Here is a 21,940-nt window from a genome sequence, read left to right on the forward strand (position 1 = left end):
AGCAAGCATACCAAGTTATGATGACAGGGTGGATTCAAAACAGCTGGATAGCCTTGGGCAGCTGTCTAGAAGGAAGCATGAGGAAGGGTGAGTGATAACTGAATTGTTTCATAGATCAGCTGAGGTGGTGATTATATTGTTGGAAATTTTCATCAAATGTCATTGGACTGAGCATTTAAAATGTGTGCATATATAGATAATAAAATAAGTTTGAAATTAACATTTTAAGAAAGAGTAAGAGGGCAGTGATCACTTTTATTCAGACTGTAGTTACTACATGTACTTGTGTGATAGCTTCTGGTCTCTTCAACCTATTTTACAGGTACAGGTATTTTAACTCCCTGCCTCCCTCCCAATTCATGCTCAGGATGAACAATGAAGTGTCACCTGATGACCGTTTTCACTGAAGAGCTAGTATTAAGTGAAAATATAGATGAGGACTTGCAGTCCACTCACACCTCTCTGTCATTTCTGCAATCATTTTATGAAGTTTTGGCAGGTATTCAATGGGGACAAGTGATTTTTCAAAGGGTAAACAATTAGTATATAAGATTCAGCACATTACACACATTTCATGGTCTCTTTATTCATCTTGAACTTGATAATTTCTGGAAATTTTGAATTGAGGGGGTTTTGGTTACTTTCCAATGACATTTAACAGTTAGACTTAAAAATACAGAAGAAAGCATTATAAGTTTTATCCAAAATGATTATGGCCATCATTTGAATAAAATACAGATTTCACAAGCTGTAAAGCATATCATTACTACATACTGGCCTAAGTAAGGTTTGGTTCACAAACTATAGAGCTCTAACCAAGTCATTAAATCTATCTAAAAGGGCCTCATTTGAGAAGCAATAAAATTTTTAATCATTTTATTATTAAAAGAGTGTTTAATATGTAGCTAATTAAATGCCAAAGGCAGGTTATCTGAGTTTAACCTTCAAAAAGAAAATGATGTATCAAAGTCTGCCTCTGGCATCATGGGATAGAAATGTCATCCTCGTAATCATTGCGTGACAACTAGCGGGTGGCCTTTTCTTGAGCTATAGTTAAATTACCTGATTAAATTAATAGCCATTTGGATGTTTTAGGAACTGCACAGACCTATACTAAATGAAAATTAGGTCCATTACATTTTCTGAGTGGGCTAGATAGACTCTAAAATAAAACACGTATGCCATTGCCCACATTACTTAGATTAAGCAATTAAAAGCTCTTTCTAAAAAGTGACTAATTCCCTATAAAGTACAGGCAACTGGATTTATACTGACAACCAGAGGTAAGGGATTTTTTTTCTGCTTATTTTTCCCTATCCTCAGACAAATTCTATGTTTCTTTTAAAATAAAACATTAAATTTGAACCTATTGACTAAATATGTAGCCAGGTATCTATTTGTAACTATATTTCTGCAAGGCAAGGAATAATAATTACACATAAGTAAAACAGTAAATTAGAAAGCAAAATAGAAAATCATCCTAATTGGGAATCCACCAAATCATTATTGAAGCATTCTAAGTAACAGTTTTTAAATAGTCTCGAATGTTTGGAAAGGATACAGAAAGAATTAATGCCTTCTTTCCTTACTATGTTAGTTCTTTCATATGAAATCTGAATCATCAAGTAATTAGATGTCAGAAAATGCAAACAACATATTTATTAACTTGCTTAAGAAGTAAGCTACTATTTTCTCCACATGCCTCCAGTTGCAAATGAATACAGACTGTGTGTAAGTTCCTTAAGGACAGAAAGTGTGGTCACTGCTACGTGCTGAGTACCCAGAATAGCATCTAACACCTAATAGGTATTCTGTAAACATTTGTTGGATTGAAGGCAAGCCTGAAATATTTTCTCAGTTTTAATTAATGACATTTATTTAGAAGTCATATTGATATAGCATGATCCCTTATTTTCATAGAATGCTATAAATTCAATATTTGGCAAGGAAGTTTTAGTCCAGTGCCATTTGATAGGCAACTATTTAAAAAATGAACTGCATGGATGTGGGGGCTTCCTTTATTTATAATTAAGATTTTGTTTAACTTCATTTCATTTCATACTTATCAAAGATTCAAGGTGGTATCCTATTCAGAGACTTTAAGGGTTCAAAATAGATACAAACTCAACAATATTTCTTAGAATCCTTCTTGTAGCTATAAAGCTTAGATCTACTATAACATCTGGTACTATTTACAGATAAATTTCAGCTGTGATATGTTCATTATGTTTTAAACATTAAACAGAAAGAACCAAGGCAGCATTGATATGAATGTGTAAACAAATCACTCTTGGGGAATTAACAGTGCTCATAGCATAATTTGGTTGAATGTGAGTCAGTCTTTATTCATTGAATCCTCATTTATTGAGAGGCTTATGATGTGTTTGCCTTGCACTAGACACTTAGTAGAAATGCAAAGAGTAATAAAACAATGTCTTACTTGTGTGTAAATAAATAATCAACCCTGAATCTGAAAGAGTAATCAAAAATGTACATGAGCAAAATGAGAAATGTGGACGAAGTACAATGACTAGAGTGAGACAGAAATGATGAACTGTTTCATGGAAGGTGGAGACAAGCTGGGAACACAGTCAAAAAAGAAAACAATGTCCTGAATCTCTATATGACAAAACGAAGATGGAAGCTTTTTCATGATTATGTCAAATCCAAAAATATACCCTAATCCTATGGTTTTATTTTGTTACAACCTGCTGATCATTTTTGGATGGCTAGCAAGAAAATCAACACCTTTGCGTGACTTTGGCTTTTTGCTGATTTTCAGAAGTGTTTTGTATGTGTTTTATGGGGAAAAGGGTTTCCCAGGTAGCTCAGTGCTAAAGGATCTGCCTGCTGATGCAGGAGACTTAAAGTTTGATTCCTAGGGCAGGAAGATCCCCTGGAATAGGAAATGGCAACCCGTTTCAGTATTCTAGTCTGGAGAATCCCATAGACTGTGGACTCTGGGAGGCTACAGTCCGTAGGGTCATAAAGAGTTGGACAGGACTGACGCGGAGCACACAGGTATGGGGGAAAGAAAAGAAACTCTCAAATAAATCTCCGTAATTCATAAAACTATTGTTTGATGTCCATATTGAACAGTAAAACTTTCTCTCATCTTATCATTGTGATACTGTCTGCCAGTTTGTGAATCTGTCAAGCGACTCCATGAATTGCAGCACACCAGGCCTCCCTGTCCATCACCAACTCCTGGAGTTCACTCAGATTCATGTCCATCGAGTCAGTGATGCCATCCAGCCATCTCATCCTGTCATCCCCTTCTCCTCCTGCCCTCAATCCCTCCCAGCATCAGAGGCTTTTAAAATGAGTCAACTCTTCGCATGAGGTGGCCAAAGTACTGGAGTTTCAGCTTTAAGCATCATTCCTTCTAAAGAGCACCCAGGACCAATCTCCTTTAGAATGGATGTTGGATCTCCTTGCAGTCCAAGGGACTCTCAAGAGTCTTCTCCAACACCGCAGTTCAAAAGCATCAATTCTTCGGTGCTCAGCTTTCTTCACAGTCCAACTCTCACATCCATACATGACCACAGGAAAAACCACAGCCTTGACTAGACGGACCTTTGTTGGCAAAGTAATGTCTCTGCTTTTGAATATGCTATCTAGGTTGGTCATAACTTTCCTTCCAAGGAGTAAGTGTCTTTTAATTTCATGGCTGCAATTACCATCTGCAGTGATTTTGGAGCCCCAAAATATTAAGTCTGACAATGTTTCCACTGTTTCCCCATCTATTTGCCATGAAGTGATGGGACCAGATGCCATGATCTTCGTTTTCTGAATGTTGAGCTTTAAGCCATCTTTTTCACTCTCCTCTTTCGCTTTCATCAAGAGGCTTTTTAGTTCCTCTTTACTTTCTGCCATGAGGGTGGTGTCATCTGCATATCTGAGGTTATTGATTTTTCTCCCAGCAATCTTAATTCCAGCTTGTGCTTCTTTCAGCCCAGCGTTTCTCATGATGTACTCTGCATATAAGTTAAATAAGCAGGGTGACAATATACAGCCTTGACGTACTCCTTTTCCTATTTGGTACCAGTCTGTTGTTCCATGTCCAGTTCTAACTGTTTCTTCCTGATCTGCGTATAGGTTTCTCAAGAGGCAGGTCGGGTGGTCTGATATTCCCATCTCTCTAAGAATTTTCCACAGTTTATTGGGATCCACACAGTCAAAGGCTTTGGTATAGTCAATAAAGCAGAAATAGATGGTTTTCTGGAACTCTCTTGCTTTTTTGATGATGCAGCGCATGTTGGCAATTTGATCTCTGGTTCCTCTGCCTTTTTTAAAACCAGCTTAAACATCTGAAAGTTCACGGTTCATGTATTGCTGAAGCCTGGCTTCGAGAATTTTGAGCATTACTTCACTAGCGTGTGAGATGAGTGCAATTGTGCAGTAGTTTGAGCATTCTTTGGCATTGCCTTTCTTTGGGATTGGAATGAAAACTGACCTTTTCCAGTCCTGTGGCCACTGCTGAGTTTTCCAAATTAGCTGGCATATTGAGTGCAGCACTTTCACAGTGTCATCTTTCAGGATTTGAAATAGCTCCACTGGAATTCCATCACCTCCACTAGCTTTGTTTGTAGTGATGCTTTCTAAGGCCCACTTGACTTCACATTCCAGGATGAGTAATCACACCATTGTGATTATCTTGATCGTGAAGATCTTTTTTGTACAGTTCTTCTGTGTATTCTTGCCACCTCTTCTTAATATCTTCTGCTTCTGTTAGGTCCATACCATTTTTGTCCTTTATTGAGCCCACCTTTACATGAAATGTTCCCTTGGTATCTCTAATTTTCTTGAAGAGAGATCTAGTCTTTCCCTAAATCAAAAGATTTAGAAATTCCTAATGATTTTACAAGTTGATTTGACAAAGGAAATGATGAAGGAATTGTGTTTTTTTTTCTTCTTTTAGTGATCAACCTCCATAATTACTCCATATCATGCTCTAAGTTGTCTTTGAAAAGTTCTGCCTAATAGAAGAGTTTCCACCCACAGTTCAGTGAAAGCAACTGCTAGGTGTTACATCAGAGTTTTGTTTTTTTTTTAACCTAATCACCTAGCTCACAAGTCAAGGCTGAAAAATGTCTGTTGAATGAATAATAAATAAAAAATTAACATCAGATGAATAAATGATTGACATGTTCTTGAATTCTGGCTGCACATAAAAGATATTTTATAGATATTAGCTATAGTGACTCACTTGTAGAACTGGAAGAGAATATTAGAGATGATCATTTCTTTTATAACTAAAACTCACTCCTCCCATCCCCCCACCACTACCAATTTATGTGGTGGGAAGTCAAAGAAAAGGTAGTGTCTGTTCTTTTTAAGGAAAGATTAGGTACTTGGGAAGTTTGGGCTTTCACACTTAAAAAATTCATTACCACGGAGGAAAAAAGCATAGGGTATAAAGAAAGAAAGGACTTTTACTTTTGCTTGTTCTAAAATAAAAGTAGTCTGAAGTTCTCCTTTGAAGGTTATAGTATGGCTCTACAAACTGCAAAAGTCATCCATGTCTATGATGATTCAAAAAGTGTTTTGAAGAGCTATGTATACAGATTGTCAAAATAGAACAAAGCAAGCAAAATCTTCACTTTACAACTGATTGTGTTGGTCAAGAACTTTGAACCTTTTTATAATTATAAAATGTCAGCATGAATGTTAGTATTTGGTTTACTGGCATTTTCATCCTTCCTCACACAAGTATATTGTGATTTTTAAAAATTACAGGATGTCACATTTTTGAAGCTTAAAGTGACCTAATGTTATCTGTTTCAAGCCACATCCCTTTGGAGCTAAAAGTTACCTGATACTACCTATTCCAATCCACATTCCCCTCTTAAAACAAAAAGATTGAAGAAAAAGAAAACAATGAAACTTAAGTCAAGAAGTCAGCTTAGGGACTTCCCTATTGGTCCTGTGGTTAAGACTCCACCCTTGCTCTGCAGGGTGCATGAGTTCAATCCCTGGCTGGGGAACTAAGATCCTGCATGTAGCATGGTACTGCCAGGATAATAACAACTATAAAAAATAGTATTAGATTTATTATAATAATTGCTATGTGTATTATTTATTATAATACTTATAGTTATTGTTAGTGTTATTGTTATTATATTTTAAAAAACATTTTTAAAAGTTTACTAATAACAGAACTTGCCTTCCTCTTTTAATTAAGTAAAAATACAATTGAAATTTTAAAGCTTTAGTTTGAAATTAGGTAACAGGCCATTATTTTGACCCTTAAGTTACAGGAGCACTCTCAGCATTATCAGAACTTATAGTAAATATTCTGTCTTTAAATCTGCTATTCAGTTGACATGGCTTGAGATTTCTGCTAATTTTAGGCAGGAGCCCTCGCTTTTAGCTTCTTAACTTTTCTTTGCCTCGGTTTCCTCTCATAGGAAGTAAGTGCTTCAGCTTCAGTCTCCAAGGTCCCTGCCAGTATTTCTTCTCTGATTTTAGCTTCTGTTGGATTTTTCTTCTACAAAATACTTCTTTTCTTATCCTCGAAATGGATGAGAGTTAAAACCTATTTTCAGTATTTATCTTGGAAGTGTTCCATCCACTGAGCTGCCGTTTGATTATCCAAAACTTTCTAGGAATTTCTCTCTTTAAAGTGACTTTTGAGAGTTAGAATCCATAGTGAACACAGGGGAAGAGCAAGTTTAACAACCGCAAAGGTGCAGGTCATGACCACCTAAAAGGATTCATGACGCCCATGCATGAGTGCTCAGTTGCATCCAATTCTTTGTGACCCCATGGACTGTAGCCCACCAGGCTCCTCTGTCCTTGGGATTTTCCAAGCAAGAATACTGGAATAGGTTGCTATTTCCTCTTCCAGGGGATCTTCTTAACCCAGGGATCAAACTTCCGTTCCTGCATTGCAAGCAGATTGTTTACTGCTGAGCCACAGGGGAAGGAAGACCCAATGACACACATACTGGTAGTAAATATCCAAGTAAAGATGCCACAAACAGCAAACGTTTCCTGGGAAGCTGCTCTAAGTTCAGAGCTCATTCCCTTTTACTTAATCTCTGCAATGATCTCGTCTATATGTGGACTTGAAACTACCACATGCATCGTTAATTCATCACACATCTTCCCTCTGAGCCCTGGATCTGCACATATTGGAAAGAATGTCCAGATGTTTGTTCAAATACACCAAGTCCACACTGTCCTTTCTACCCACCTTCTCGTCTCTCCCAACATTTCTCACCCACGTAAATAGGGCTACTACACCCTCCACCTTCTAGTGCAATAAACATGAAGGATCCTGAGGATAAGGAAAATGGAATTAGAAAAGCAGAGGTAGCGAGTGGAAGATGGAGAGACGGGTGGGAAGACAGGCAAAAGAGTTTGACCAGGCATGATAGGGTAAAAAGGTTTGGAATGGGAAATAGGCATGACCACTTCATAAATGAATGAATGAATGAATGAAGAGCTGTGTGCATGTAATTTATGCGTGTGTAGTTTATTAAGAAAAATAAGACCAAGAAACGCTGAAGGGAAGCACATTGATGCACTAACGCTTAAGTCACCTAAAACCGCATGTTGTCATTAGTTCATTTTTTTAATTTTACTTTACAATACTGTATTGGTTTTGCCATACATCACCATGAATCCGCCACTGGTGTACATGTGTTCCCAATTCTGAACCCCCCTCCCACCTCCCTCCCAGTACCATCTCTCTGGGTCATCCCAGTGCACCAGCCCCAAGCATCCTGTATCCTGCATCGAACCTAGACTGGCGATTCATTTCTTACATGATAGTATACATCTTTCAATGCCATTCTCCCAAATCATCCCACCCTCTCCCACAGAGTCCAAAAGACTGTTCTATACATCTGTGTCTCTTTCGCTGTCTCGCATACAGGGTTATCATTACCATCTTTCTAAATTCCACATATATGTGTTAGTATACTATACTTGTGTTTTTCTTTCTGGCTTACTTCACTCTGTATAATCGGCTCCAGTTTCATCCACCTCATTAGAACTGATTCAAATGTATTCTTTTGAATGGCTCAGTAATACTCCATTGTGTATATGTACCACTGCTTTCTTATCCATTCATCTGCTGATGGACATCGAGGTTGCTTCCTTGTCCTGGCTATTATAAACAGTGCTGCGATGAACATTGGGGTACATGTGTCTCTTTCAATTTGGGTTTCCTCGGTGTGTATGCCCAGCAGTGGGATTGCTGGGTCATAAGGCAGTTATATTTCCAGTTTTGTAAGGAATCTCCACACTGTTCTCTGTAGTGGCTGTACTAGTTTGCATTCCCACCAACAGTGTAAGAGGGTTCCCTTTTCTCCACACCCTCTCCAGCATTTATTTAACAAGTTCATAGAAAGGGTAGGCTCACTTTTATTAAAAGGGTGCAGCTGCTGCTGCTGCTAAGTCGCTTCAGTTGTGTCCGACTCTGTGAGACCCCATAGACGGCAGCTCACCAGGCTCCTCCATCCCTGGGATTCTCCAGGCAAGAACACTGGAGTGGGTTGCCATTTCCTTCTCCAATGCATGAAAGTGAAAAGTGAAAGTGAAGTCGCTCAGTCGTGTCTGACTCTTCGCAATCCCATGGACTGTAACCTACCAGGCTCCTCCGTCCATGGGATTTTCCATGGTGAAGAGAAGGTAAAATCTGAAAATTGCAACCATTTTCAAACTAATCGTGGCTTGGCTGAATGTGGTTTGAAGCAAGGAAGGACAATGAAACATCCTTTCATTTCTGGGGTCTCTTCTTTCTGAGGAAGGTTAGGAACTTCATCCTCACTTGGGAAGTTTTGTGATGACTTTTTCAAAAGGCTTGGCGTATCATACTCAGTTCTTTTTCCCTGTATCAAAGCATTTGCTGACATGCCCAAGAAAGTGATATCGGCATGCTGATCATTTTCTAGAGAATCAAATATGTTTCTCTGCCAGTTTATCAGTAGATATGAATTTTAAGTTGCATTTTATACTTTGTTATCAAAAATTACCACATATGATTTCAAATGTCACTCCCACACTTGTAATTCTCAGAATGATAAGAGGAGCCTGTCTCTTTCATACATTGAGAGTTGCTAGTTTTATGTTCCTTACTTGATCATAATCTCTGGGAAAGCAAAGGCCATGCCTCACTCATAATCTATGAGCAAAAGTTAGAGCAAAACCAATACAGTTTCCACTCCAAGAAGTTTATCATAGAATACACGGAGAAACATGTGTACACAGACCATCATGCAAGTATTAGGTTAGTGGGTCTCAAACTTGACCATGCATGAGAATCACCTGGAAGCTGTGTTAATTCACATATTACTGGGGCCCTACCACCAGAATCACTAATACAGTAGGTGTTAGATTGTAATAGGGAAAAACTTCTATATTCTATTACAAGTTAATCACTTCCTATAAGCTTAAATTCTACATAATGGTCTACCTCCAGAAACCCTGCCTCCCAAGTAATGAGGATTAAGGAAAAATACCTTGTATAGCTCACAGGAATCATCCTGACCTGTGAATGGCTACAGGAAGAAAGAAATTAACACATCCTGTAAAGAGTGTGGCTGGAACCAGGACTTCATTCCCCTTCTCTTTTAGTATAAAAGAAGCCTGAATTCCAACAAGGGGAAGATGATCTTTCAGGACACTAGTTCACCACCTTCTCAATCTGCTGCCTTTCCAAATAAAGTCACTGTGCGTTGCCCCAGTAACCATTCTCTCGATTTACTAACCTGTCATACCATGTTTGGACTTGGTAACAGCGTGATGCTAAGCCTTTGCATTTTTAACGAGTGATGCTGATTCTGCTGGTCTGGGAACCACACTTTGAGAAGACTAAAATACGGTGTCAGTGGTGGCAGGTGAGCTTATATTCACTCCTAAAGAATCATATGATGGTGGGGCTGACTTAAATTTTAGAATTGAAAGGGAATTCTGAGATCTTCTTATTTAATCTCCCAAATATTATGTAACACAAGTCAATAGTGGTAGAACTTGAGCTTGATACTCCAGAACCAACTTCTCTCCACCATCTTCTCTGGTGCAATCCTCCACTGACACCCTGCCTTTGTGTCTCCTATGTAAAATAGCTACAGCGGAAATAATTAAGGAATAGTGGAAATCATTAAGTTCTGTGTCTATAGCAATCCAGAGGTTGCTTATGGATTTTATTCCATCAGTAGAAATTACAGAAAAAAATACACATGCATTAGTTTGATTTTGGCCTCTTTGCTCTAATTTAGAAAAAAAAAAAAGAGTATGAAAATGTGTTCTTTCTGAGATTTTCCTCCCAGGTGTCTTTATTTTATTGTCTCCCTCTTTATTTCCCAGGTAAAGTGGGCTGCCATCTGAATAGGAATATAAAGCCCCCTGGCCTTTTTCACCCACCATTATGCAGAGTCAGTTTTCGACTAGTTAGGATTCAGTGCCTCTTTGGTGAAGCCTGACAGGTACATGGAGGGTCGGTGGAGAGAGGTTGGAGGAAGGCAAGAGGGCTAAGAAAGCAGCCGTCTAATTTACAATCTTCAGACCATAAGAGCACGGCCAGCAGGTAAGGTCGAGTGTGCTGTCACGGGGGCTAGCCAGGCCTCCACAAACTGCAGGGTTTTATTTCATTATCCTGTGACCTGCATCGAAGCGCACAATAGGCCCGCTCTAGGGCCAGAGCTAATCTACTCTGACAGAACAGGACAGCTGCAGAACTCTGCCACTTCCCTGCCTGACAATCAGGAGGCCAAATGCAAGTGACTGGACTGCATCGCTTTGAAGAACCTTCATGACCAATGAGGGCATCCGGAACTTACGACTGGGCTCTGACTCTGCGACTTCGTGATTGTGACCCTACTCCTGCCTAGATGTTCAGGGCATGGGTTTGGGGTTCACATGTTAATTCTCCCATTTGTGAGCTGGATAACTTTGACTTCTGCTTCAATACGTTGCATCTTCCTTAACTACGGGATGGTGACCAGAATAAAGACAACCACTTAGAGCTGTTAAAAGAAAACACTAATCCACGTACGAAACAGAATACGTCCCATAGGAAGCTTTTATGATTATGACAGGTAGCTCACCAGTCTGTGATACGCCAGGCTGATTGACTTAGACCTGCTTATATAGTTTTTTGGTTGTCTTTACCTATTATGTGCTTTCCTGGTGGCTCAGATGGTAAAGAATCTGCCTGCAATGTGGGAGACCTGGGTTCAATTCCTGAGTTGGAAAGATCCCCTGGAGGAGGGCATGGCAACCCAGTCCAGTATTCTTGCTTGGAGAATCCCATGGAGAGAGGAGTTTGATGGGCTACAGTCCATGGGGTTGCAAAGAGTCAGACATGAATGAGTGACTAAGCACAGCAGCACATATAGTTATTTGGCTTTGTCTTTACCGATTGTGGACTTCCCTGGTGCCTCAGATGGTAAAGAATCTGAAGCAATGCAGATCTGGGTTTGATCTCTGGGTTAGAAAGATCCCCTGGAGAACGGAATGGCTATCCGCTCCAGTATTCTTGCCTGGAGAATTCCCTGGACAGAGGAGCCTGGTGAGCTGCAGTCCACGGGGTCACAAAGAGTTGGATGCAATTGAGTGACTAACACAATATATACTTTTCCTATTAAAGAGACTATGCTCAATTTCTATAGGTTAGGCTGATTAACTTGGCAGATCACAGCAATGAAAAAATTCACACCTTGATCTTACCATGACGATTACTGGAATAACCAGGGAAACAATTACAAACGTGTTCTGCAAAGGAGAGCTTAACAAAATGTGAAGCATGCGTGGTTTCCTTATAATCAGTTCTTGTCCTTCTCTTGACACAGCTCACCTCAGAATAATGTAAAAATTACAATAAATGTAGAACTAATGCAAAATAATTAACGTCATGTACTGTTTTGTTATCAATGAAACATGATATTACTTACAGCAGGTCAGAAATAATATTTTACAATAAAAATTTCACTAACATGTAATAAATGCTACCTAGTCTCTGCAAACCAACTTCCTCCTTCAGATTGGCCTGTGTATCAATGAGTTCTTCTGTTAGGGGACAAGGAAATAAAGATAGCAGTCAGCATTCATGCTTTCCTTTGTAGATTTGAAAAGAAAATGATCCTTGGGGATGTTTTTGATCTATAGTGAAACATAATATTCTGCTCAGGAGTTGACATTAGCATCATTATATTGGGGAAGGGGGGCAGGTGGAGACAGGGGCCCTGCATATTTTTTGCTTGTTTCCTCTCTCATCAACTGGAAACATGACAATGTTAGCACCTTATGTTCTATCTGGTATATAAAAAGCAAGCATCTCGGCATTTTTGAGTGATAATTCAGTGGAATTAAATTACACTCATGTGACAGCTCAACTTCACTAATGAGGTAAGTTTCAGTAAACTGTTGACAGAACTGTCTGGAAGGTTTCTTTAATATACCAACATGTAAGAACATGGGAAAAGCATTAGTCAACTAGATGAAGATGAATAAGCAGTGAGGTCTAGGGGTATTTTACATTAATACCTGACAACCTGAAAGGGTTTTTGTCACCTGCTCTATTTAGCCCAAGGCAGGCATAGAATTGCTGGTACCTGTTAGTGTGATTGACTTCCCAAAGCAATGAAAGGAATTATCTTGAAGAGGGCTGAGTGGGGAAAACGTCAGGGAAATTTCTTTTCCTTCCAGTTAACAGGAAGCATGTTCTTTGCAAAGCAGGAGAATGGTTGCACTGAAGTTGAAAGAATGTTTCAAATCTTTTCAGATGGCTCCAAGAACACTTTTCATTTTTCAAATGCTTTGCTGCTGCTGCTGCTGCTGCTACGTGGCTTCAGTCCTGTCAGACTCTGTGCGGCCCCATAGACGGCAGCCCACCAGGCTCCCCCGTCCCTGGGATTCTCCAGGCAAGAACACTGGAGTGGGTTGCCATTTCCTTCTCCAATATATGAAAGTGAAAAGTGAAAGTGAAGTCGCTCAGTCGTTTCCAACTCTTGGCGACCCCATGGACTGCAGGCTACCAGGCTCCTCCATCCACAGGATTTTCCAGGCAAGAGTGCTGGAGTGGGGTGCCACTTCCTTCTCCATCAAATGCTTTGCGTTTGTCCTTATAGATGAAAAAAAAATTGTATGCCTGGTGTTGACTGGGAATAATGTAAGGCTGTCCTTGTGCAACTAAGTAATTTATTCCAACTAATGTATTCCGGAAAAGAAAGAAAACATAGGAAACATGCAAGAGCAGTAAATAGGAGACAAGAAAATATGCTTACAAGGCATCAAATGCTTATTGAAAGCAAGCCCTAGTTAAGATTAGAAGGCCATGAAATCATTTGCATTCTTTGAAAATTGTCCTGAAACTAATGTTCTTGTAGTGTCTGGCAAGCAATATGTTTAAAGAGGAAAAGTAAACTGTCTAAATGGATAAACATAGCAACCATTAGGGGGCGCTACAGATCCCAAAATAGCTACTTGTACCAAAGTCTACCAGTTTCAGTAGCCTCAGAGACAAAGAACGCTCCACTCCAGTACTCTTGCCTGGAAAATCCCATGGACGGAGGAGCCTGGTAGCCTGCAGTCCATGGGGTCGCTAAGAGTCAGGCATGCCTGAGCGACTTCACTTTCACTTTTCACTTTCATGCATTGGAGAAGAAAATGGCAACCCACTCCAGTGTTCTTGCCTGGAGAATCCCAGGGACGGGGGAGCCTGGTGGGGTGCCGTCTATGGGGCCGCACAGAGTCTGACACGACTGAAGCGACGTAGCAGCGGCAGCAGCAGAGACAAAGAACAGGCGCTTATGGTGACCAAAGGGAAAAGTCCGGCAGGATAAACTAGGAATTTGGGATTAAAATATACACATTACTATATATAAAATTGATAATCGGCAAGGACCTACTATCTAGTACAGGGAACCATATTAGCACCTTATAATAACCTAAAATAGAAAAGAATCTGTAAAACAATAAATATGTGGGTGTATGTACGACTCAACCACTTTGCTGTACACCTAACGCTAACACAACTTGTAAATCAGCTATATTTCAATAAATAAAATATTATGAAAAATAGTTTTCTCCATACTTAATCATCCTGATAACATTAATGTAGCGATATAACCTCAAGGGAAGCTGTTCCACAAAGGAGATGCAGAAGCAAAGATGGAAATACTTTCTTACTACACCTGTTGGCCGGAAAACTCGAAACTGCTGAGTAAATCATAAGAATTAGGAGGAAAAAAGAAGCCACGACACCTTTACTTTTTTTTTTTTTCTGGATGTGGACCATTTTAAAAGTCTTTATGAATCTGTTACAATTTTGCTTCTGTTTTATGTTTTGGTCTTTTGACCCTGAGGCATGTGGGATTTTTTAGCTCCCCTACCAGAGACTGATCCTGCACCCCCTGCAATGGAAGGCGAAGTCTTAACCACTGGACCACAAGGGAAGTCTCTACCTCGAGTATCATACACATTAGAGAGGATTGCCAGTTTAGCTAACCCAAACTACCCATAAACCACAACTGTTTAGCTTGAAAGAAGAATGAAGTTTATTGGGATTCGTCATAGCAAGCTATGCTTCTGATTTCATCTTGATATGACAAACATTCTAGTGATTTTGCATTTCAGCATACACAGCTATTTGTCAGAGGCCCTTGCAAGACAATCCCCAAGAAAAAGAAATGCTAAAGGCAAAGTGAGGAGACCTACAAATAGCTGAAAAAAGAAGAGAAGTGAAAGGCAAAGAAGAAATGGAAAGATATACCCATCTGAACGCAGAGTTCCAAAGAATAGCAAGGAGAGATGAGAAAGCCTTCCTCAGTGATCAACGTGAAGAAATAGAAGGAAACAATAGAATGGGAAGGACTGGAGATCTCTTCAAGAAAATTAGAGACACCAAGGGAACATTTCATGCAAAGATGGGCACAATAAAGGACAGAAATGGTATGGACATAACAGAAGCAAAAGCTATTAAGAAGAGGCGGCAAGAATATAAAGAACTATACAAAAAAAAATAAAGATCTTAATGACCCAGGTAACCATGATGGTGTGATCCCTTACCTAGAGCCAGATATCCTGGAATGTGAAGTCTAGTGAACCTTAAGAAGCATCACTATGAACAAAGCTAGTGGAGGTGATGGAATTCCAGCTGAGCTATTTCAAATCCTAAAGGATGATGCTGTGAAAGTGCTGCACTCAATATGCCAGCAAATTTGGAAAACTCAGCAGTGGCCACAGGACTGGAAAATGTCAGCTTCATTCCAATCCGAAAGAAAGGCAATGCCAAAGAATGTTCAAACTACCGCACAATTGCACTCATCTCACACGCTAGTAAAGTAATGCTCAAAATTCTTCAAGCCAGGCTCCAACAGTACATGAACTGAGAAATTCCAGATGTTCAAGCTGGATTTAGAAAAGGCAGAGAAACCAGAGATCAAATAGCCAACATCTGTTGGATCATAGAAAAAACAATAGAGTTACAGAAAAACACCTACTTCCACTTTATTGACTATGCCAAAGCCTTTGACTATGTGCATCACAACAAACTATGGAAAATTCTTCAAGAGATGGGAATACCAGACCACCTTACCTGCCTCCTGAGAAATCTGTATGCAGCTCAAGAAGCAAAAATTGGAACCAGACATGAAACAACAGACTGGTTCCAAATTGGGAAAGGAGTATGTCAAGGCTGTATATTGTCACCGTGCTTATTTAACTTCTGTGCAGAGTTCAGTTCAGTTCAGTTCAGTCGCTCAGCCATGTCCAACTCTTTGGAACCCCATGAACTGTAGCACTCGCCAGGCCTCCCTGTCCATCACCAACTCCCAGAGTTCATTCAAAGTCATGTCAATCGAGTCGGTGATGCAATCCAGCCATCTCATCCCCTGTCATCCCCTTCTCCTCCTGCCCCCAATCCCTCCCAGCATCAGGGTCTTTTCCAATGAGTCAACTCTTTGCATGAGGTGGCCAAAGTACTCGAATTTCAGCTTTAGCATCATTCCTTCCAAAGAACACCCAGGGTTGATCTCCTTCAGAATGGACTGGTTGGATTTCCTTGCAGTCCAAGGGACTCTCAAGAGTCTTCTCCAACATCACAGTTCAAAAGCATCAATTCTTCGGTGCTCAGCTTTCTTCACAGTCCAACTCTCGCATCCATACATGACTACTGGAAAAACCATAGCCTTGACAAGACGGACTCTGTTGGCAAAGTAATGCCTCTGCTTTTCAATATGCTATCTAGGTTAGTCATAACTTTCCTTCCAAGGAGTAAGCGTCTTTTAATTTCATGGCTGCAATCACCATCTGCAGTGATTATGGAGCCCCCCAAAATAAAGTCTGCCACTGTTTCCACTGTTTCCCCATCTGTTTCCCATGAAGTGATGGGACCAGATGCCATGATCTTCATTTTCTGAATGTTGAGCTTTAAGCCAACTTTTTCACTCTCTTCTTTCACTTTCATCAAGAGGCTTTTTAGTTCCTCTTCACTTTCTGCCATGAGGGTGGTGTCATCTGCATATCTGAGGTTATTGATATTTCTCCCAGCAATCTTGATTCCAGCTTGTGTTTCTTCCAGCCCAGTGTTTCTCATGATGTTCTCTGCATATAAGTTAAATAAGCAGGGTGACAATATACAGCCTTGACATACTCTTTTTCCTATTTGGAACCAGTCTGTTGTTCTATGTCTAGTTCTAACTGTTGCTTCTTGACCTGCACATTCGTTTCTCAAGAGGCAGGTCAGGTGGTCTGGTATTCCCATCTCTTTAAGAATTTTCCACAGTTTATTGTGATCTACACAGTCAAAGGCTTTGGCGTAGTCAATAAAGCAGAAATAGATGTTTATCTGGAACTCTCTTGCTTTTTCCATGATCCAGCGCATGTTGGCAGTTTGATCTCTGATTCCTCTGCCTTTTCTAAAACCAGCTTGAACATCTGAAAGTTCACGGTTCACATATTGCTGAAGTCTGGCTTGGAGAATTTTGAGCATTACTTTACTAGGATGTGAGATGAGTGCAATTGTGCGGTAGTGTGAACATTCTTTGTCATTGCCTCTCTTTGGGGTTGGAAGGAAAACTGACCTTTTCCAGTCCTGTGGCCACTGCTGGAAACTGCAGAGTACATCACTCTGTGCAAAGTACATCATGCAAAATGCCAGGCTGGATGAAGCACAAGCTGGAATTGCTGGGAGAAATATCAATAACCTCAGATTTACAGATGACACTACCCTTACGGTAGAAAGCAAAGAGGAACTGAAGAGCCTCTTGATGAAAGTGAAAGAGGAGAGTGAAAAAGCTGGCTTAAAACTCAACATTGAAGAAACTAAGATCATGGCATCTGGTCCCATCACTTCATCGGAAATAGATGGGGAAACAATGGAAACAGTGACAGACTTTATTTTCTTGGACTCCAAAATCACCGCAGATGGTGACTACAGCCATGAAATTAAAAGAAGAGCTCCTTGGAAGAAAAGCTATGACCAACCTTGTCGTGTTAGTCACTCAGTTATGCCCGACTCTTTGCGACCCCATGGACTGCAGCCCACCAGGCTCCTCTGTCCATGAGATTTTCCAGGCAAGGATACTGGAGTGGGTTGCCATTTCCTTCTCCAGGGGACCTTCCCAACCCAGGGATTGAACCTGGGTCTCCTGCACTGCTGGCAGATTCTTTACGGAGTGAGCTACAAGGGAGGGCCTCAAATCTATACTAGGCTGGCTTAATCAACCTCTTCAATGGTGGGCCCAGAGGAGGCACCACCTGATGGAGGAGCTCCACCACCAGGGAAGCCCCCCGGCATTCCTCCTGCCATCCCCCCAGACATGCCTCCTGTGCTCTGGTACAGCTTGGTAATGATGGGGTTGCACTTTTTCCAGTTCCTTCTGCTGATGTTCAAATTCTTCCTTCTCTGCAGTCTGGTTCTTATCCAGCCAGTTGATAATTTCATTACACTTGTCAAGAATCTTCTGTTTGTCTTCATCATTAATCTTGCCCTGAATTTTCTCATCCTTAACAGTAGCTTTCATGTTGAAGGCATAGGATTCAAGCAAATTCTTTGAAGATACCTTATCCTGCTGCTTCTCATCTTCAGCTTTGTACTTCTTTGCTTCTTGAACCATGCGTTCAATGTCTTCCTTGCTCAAGAGACCCTTGTCATTAGTGATGGTCTAATCACTAATGATATCACTAATGACCAACCTAGACAGCATATTAAAAAGCAAAGACATTGCTTTGCCAACAAAGGTCTGTCTAGTCAAAGCTATGGTTTTTCCAGTAGGCATGTGTGGATGTGAGAGTTGGACTATAAAGAAAGCTGAGCACCGAAGAATTGATGCTTTTCAACTGTGGTGTTGGAGAAGACTCTTGAGAGTCCCTTGGACTGCAGGGGGAACAAACTAGTCAAACCTAAAGGAAATCAACCCTGAATATTCACTAAAGAACTGATGATGAAGAAAGCTCCAATACTTTGGCCACCTGATGCGAAGAGCCTACTCATTGGAAAAGACCCCGATGCTCGGAAAGATTGAAGGTTGGAGGAGAAGGGGGATGACAGAGGATGAGATGGTTGGATCGCATCACTGACTCAATGGACGTGAGTTTGAGTAAGTTCCTGGGAGGTGGTGATGGACAGGGAAGCCTGGCGTGCTGCAGTCCATGGAACGGCAAAGATCTGGATATGACTGAGTGACTGAACTGACTGACTGACTTGCAAGACAGGCTAAGAGGAAGACCATGTGTGCCTGCTTAGTCGCTTCAGTCGTTTCTGACTCTTTTCAATCTGTTGGGCTCTCGCCCGCCAGGGTCCTCTGTCCATGGGAGATTCTCCAGGCAAGAATATTGGAGTGGGTTATGTGCTCTCCTCCAGGGGATCTTCCTGACCCAGGGATAGAACCCGCATCTCTTATGTCCCCAGCATTGGCAGGCAGCTTCTTTATCACTAGCACCACATGGGAAGACCAGGAGGAAGATCACGGAAAAAGAAAAAGAAAATCATCCAGAAAGAAATTTTAAAAGAAACTGAATTTTCACAGTTTCAGTTATGTCAGCTCCAAGTATTGACCTGAGTGGTAACAAAGGTGCGAAAACCATTCAGTGATATTGTCAACACACACATATACATCTACAATTTCAAGCTGAACCCTGGAGTAAGACGTAAGTTCTGCCAATAGAAAAGCTCTCGGTTGGTCTGAACATACTGACAAAGGGTTTGCTGGACAAAATGGGAAGTATAACAAAAAGGGCTAGTTAATTCCAAAGATGACTTCTTTTGCTGGCCTCAGACACTACCTCCGACTCAACATTGTTTCCAGTCTCTAAGAAAATCATAATAACAATAATTGCTAAACTCTTCCCCATGTTCTGTTATTTACAAAGACTCTTATCAGTTCATTTGGTTCTGTGAGGTAGGTAGGGTCAGTACTTTTATAAAACCTGACAGATGAAGAAGCTGACTTTGGCAACTCCCCAGAGTGCACAGTAACTGAATAAGCCACAAACTCAAGCCCTGGGACTCCAGATCCTACTACTTTTATTTTTCCCCCCACTGAGTTGAAATGTCATGGAACATCCAGAGGCAATGTTGCAGGTTTTAAGGCGGGCTGGTACATTCCAAGTGGAAACTGAATATCCCAAAGGGCTTTGATCTGAGTGGTCCTCGTAGAGAATTCAAGAGAAAGGATCCCAGCCTTCCACAGTCAGACTAGGCATAGGAGACAACTAACTTGATTCTTTCCTTTACTTTTCTCTTGACTATGTAAAAAACATAGGCCTGGAGGGTTCCAAAGTAGTGAAGGCCAAACATTTTGAGTTCTTTTTTTCCCTCACGCTATTACTTTTTTATTAGTAGAAGCAATATACCAAAAATATGAGTAACAGTATTTGTAGATTTTTCCAAATATCTGTTATATAAATTTCTAAAGTAGAATCACTGGGTTCAAAGATACTCACATTTAATCTCTGACATAGAGTTAAAATGCTTTCCTTTGAATTTTTTTTTATTTTTTGAATTGAAGTGTGGTTGATTTACAATACTATGTCAGTTTCTGGTGTATAGCAAAGTGATTTGGTTTTATATATGTTCTCTTTTCTATTCTTTTCCATTGTAGTTTATTACAAGATATTGAATATAGTTTCCTGTGCTATACAGTAAAATCCTTGTGGTTAATCTCTCCTATATGGTAGTATGTGTCAGTTAATCCCATACGTGAGTCCTTTCGCATTATAGATTAATATAAAGTTAACAGTAAAAGCAAACCAGCAACAGTGAAAGAAAATGATTTCACACCTACAAAATATTTTACTATAAGGTCTCAGTTGAAAATGCTTATCTGAATAGTAATACTTTTCTCACCTAACAAGGTATACATAGTAGCTGCTAAAGCTTGAACCATATCTAGTTATAAGACAGTTCTAAACAGTGTTAGGTCAAAAGAATTGTCTGGCTGTTATTCTGACCAGGTAAAAATAGTCAAGCAATAGCTTGATGGAAATGGTTTTAAATTTAAAACTGAACAATCAAATTTTGTCTGGGATTGACTCAGCGATCTAGTCATTTTAAAAAATTTAAATAATATTAATAGCTAATGATAGTTAAGTCTTTTGACTGCTTAGTGTGAGCCAGAAACTGTGCATTTACTAACATTACATAATTTCATTCCCGCACAGTTACATGAATGCCAATACTGTTACTAGCTACACAGAAAAAATGTCAAAAACAGACGGAGTGCTAGGTAGCTTGTCCATATTATACAGCTACTAATCAGCTGAGCTACCACTTGAATCCAGGTCTGTAGTGTTCCAGAGTCTAAACCTTTTACTATGCCCACTTGACTCAAACTTAGCCAGATCCTCTGTCTCAATTAACTTCCTAATGTTCTGCTATATTCCTAATTCTGGTTATCAAACCCAAAGACAGCTTACTTTGGAAAGATAGAATTAAGTTAAATCAACTGAGAGCAAAATGGAATACATACTAATAGGAAAGCCTGCTTTCCATAATGAGGAAGTTTGGCGCCAAGCTGAGTAACCAGTGCATGACCAGGAATTGTATCAGAATGATTCTTTTCAATAAGAAATTAGTCTTCTGGATATACTTGAATTCAAACGTAAAAATGTATTACAAAGATTTAAAAATTGTGTGTAATAGGAAAAGACAAAAAATTTGATGGAGCCAGAAGAATAAATAAATTACGACAAATACATACAAGAAAGTACTGTGCAACCTTAAAAGAAATTAAACATATTAGTGTGTGCTAAGAGATCAGTCACCAAGACATATAGTTATGCAAAAACTCAAAGATTTGACTAGCATGACCAGTATGTTACCAAGTGGATCTCAAAAGACAGACATACAAATTCATACAAAATAGAATATCACGGGGAAGAGCTACAAGATCCTGGTACTGTCTTTGAAGACAGTGTACTTTAGGGTAAGCTATTATTTCCCCAAATATGTGCTTGGCCATCAATACACCCAAGTGTTGGACTGAGGTTACAGAATGCAACTCCTGGACACCCAGCCCAGTGGATTGATTGTCCACAATCAGCAGGAACGTTTCTAGGTGAAGTGCAAATTGCTTTCCCTCATGCTTGACCCTTCCAAGCCATAATGATAATTGCTGCTGTGTTGCAAGCTGGGCTTATGAACAAAGCAAGGGTTGGCACCTTCCCCTCAGGAAAGCCACCAAAAAGTAGGGACTGCACACATCTGATTGTGACAAATGCCTACCTTACCTGCTAATCAGTGCCCAGTAGTAGCTATCTCATAATCTCACCAACGCAGAAAACACCACACTGCTCAGCTAAAAAAAAAAAAAAAAAATCAAATCTTCTGCTTCTATATATTTCTGGTAACGAATGAAATAGGTTCAATTTTAATCATATGAGCAGTCAATCAAATATCAAATTGAAAACAATGAACTACAAAGAGCCTCCTCGAAGTCACTTAGCATTGATAAATTAGTAATGTATTATTAAATTATTCATATCTTTT

This window comes from Capricornis sumatraensis, chromosome 14, assembly GCF_032405125.1.
Source record: "Capricornis sumatraensis isolate serow.1 chromosome 14, serow.2, whole genome shotgun sequence".
Taxonomy (NCBI): Eukaryota; Metazoa; Chordata; class Mammalia; order Artiodactyla; family Bovidae; genus Capricornis; species Capricornis sumatraensis.